Source organism: Zeus faber (genome assembly GCF_960531495.2).
Source record: "Zeus faber genome assembly, chromosome: 4".
Taxonomy (NCBI): Eukaryota; Metazoa; Chordata; class Actinopteri; order Zeiformes; family Zeidae; genus Zeus; species Zeus faber.
Window position 1 is genome coordinate 25113095 of NC_137191.1, and position 2782 is coordinate 25115876.

Genomic DNA, 2782 nt, shown 5'->3' on the forward strand with positions numbered 1-2782 from the left:
GAACTATTGTTGTTACTTTGTTTATAGATTTTATGGAAAAGCATTCCAAAATTGGTAAAACTAAATTGATCAATATAAATTAAAAAGGAATTACTTCCAAAATATGTTTTAAGACATTGCGGAGAGCAGATATGATGCACAGGAGCAGCAGAAATTAATTAGTTTTTGGTTTATAAAGAGTTATTCTTTTTTAAATTACTTTATTTTTCCCTTTTGTGTTCTTGTGTCAAAGTGATCTGCTGGTTGAGATAAGATAATATTTTATCTATCCCACAGAGGGATAGTCTGCAGTGTTACAGCGGTAACAAATTGAATCGCACAAAGCATTAGTAAATTGTTAATTCTAAATCACAGGATATGATAAATAACTAAATAGTATAGATTAAACACTATACATTAAATCATGACATTGCGTGAGTGAATTGTTAGTTTTGGTGTGAAATACAACTGTGTTTGTATGTTTGAAATCCCTACCTGTTACTTTTTGTTTTTCTCAGTAGGGCTGGTGATTGTTTTACGTTGATCGAACAACATTATTTATACTACTCATTTTTATTTTTTTATCTTCCTCCAGAAGTAATCTCGATTTGACATTGAATAAGGTAGATGTTGATATACAGTATAACATTTAACAAGTAGTTTAACAAAAAGGAATAATTGTTTTGTTTTGTATACAGGAGAGGTAATGGATTGTGTACTTTGCTTACTAAACATTGAAACACTTAAATAAATGTCAAGTACGTTGGCCATTTAGATGTTATTCTTATTTTTTTTATTTTATTTCTTTGGACATTCAAAATTTTTAAGTTTAAACTTGAAAATATCTTGCAATTCGAGTAATGTTGTAATTATATATTGATGAATTAACCAACCCATCTATTCAGTGTTTTATTTCCGCAGTTTTAAGCTGAAATCCACTGACTGCAGTTTTGACTTTTGACCAGTGTAGATGTGACTGCATCTGATTGAGAAGACCTGAAGGACTGACAAAGAGATCAGATCAAAGAGAATTGCTCTACACATGAGTAAGGCCATAACATGTCCAGCATTCAAAGTTCCTTGTACATTATTGATGTTATTACTATTTGTATTTAACTGATTTGCAAATTTGATTATTTAATAGGCTCAAATGGAATTATTTTGAGATGATATGCATGCAAGTATATAAGGAGGAGAGACCTTGATTGAATTTGGCTCTATATCCCATAACAAGCTCAATCATTAAAATCGTCGTGCTGATCCTCCCCTCCACCAACGAACATGAAGTGTTTGGCCTCCAAGTACAGCAGACGCACAATTGGAAAATATGTTGTGCACAGTTGAGGAGCCGAATCAACTGTGCTTCTTTGGAACTGGATTCAATGACGTCACTGCATCAGAGACGATGAAACTGAATGACTACAATTGGAATTTCTTCTCCAACTGAGAGCTGTGGAATGACTGACAACCTGAAATCCTGCTGGAAATGATATCTGTGTGATTACCATAAGGACTGCTTCTGTGTTTTCTCAGCCATTGGTTTATTAATCTGTCTATCCTGATAGTACACAGATTATTTCTAAAAAATACTACATTCTAATAAGAATATTGCCAAATTTAAATTAAATAATTTTCCAAAATTTTAGGAAAAGGTTTTAAATAGTTTGTAAATTCAATAATTAAGTAGAGACATAATTAGGCACAGATTATAGATGAAAGTGATTGTTTCATTAATTGACAAATATGTTATTAATAGCCCTTCTAGGTTTTAGATGGTCTTAATTTGAATGCTGGCTATGTTATTGTCATTATACATATATATTTGTTTTAAAAAGGTGTTAACTTGATTGGAATACCAAATAACCTCTCCATTTTTTTTCTAATCAGACTGCAGAATGATGGGACTTATAGTTAAATACTCCCTGTCCAAAAGGTAAGACTAGCAGTTCAAAGCTTAGCACATAATATATGCAATTTTCAGGAGTTGAGTAACGTAAATTAACCTTGAGAAATCGATAGTTGATCAAATGTTATTTATCAACGCCAGTCAGGCTCCTATTATATTGATGAGGGTTCTATTAGATTGGTGATTGCTGACATCTCAGGCTTATTGTTTGCGGTTATTAATTGTACCTGTAAGGCTATAAGTAAGAATTATACAAATAAATAATTAATAAATTAAAATGGGAATATATTATTGAGCGCTAAATATTAAAATGTTTTTAGTATGTGAATCACATTTTTCCTTACCCTCTCTAGTTGCGTAACTCGTTGTTGAAGTTATGTGGAGCCTCCGGAAATGTTTTCTTTTGCCACATTACGGAAATTTATTTTTACTGATTTTGAATTTATCAATGGCAGCACACTTATTAGAATATTGTAGTTTATTGATCTGCTTGTGTTGTTGATACACAGGAATTCCTAAAATACTTAGAACAAGATGTTTACAGTTTCTATTTTTTCCCTTGTAACTCCAGCCAGCACAAAAGAACGTTCATTTTTTGAGTCACGACATTTCTTTTATTTTAATTTTGTCTCCTCAGGGTCGCACCCTGGCATGGCCTTTCTTGGCTGTTGTGGTTATTGTTGTTTTTGGATCATGGAACGATGCAATGCTTGCCAAGCCATTACACGGTAGAACCTTTTGTTGCTTTCGGAACAAGTTTTTTGCACCAGCTCCATGTTGGGTTTGCTGGATTACTTTAACTGTGGATGAATAACATGGTTTAATGTAAGCTGTGTTGTTGCAATCTTATGGAAATTAATTAATTACATCTTGTTGTATACTATGCTCGGAAACTCG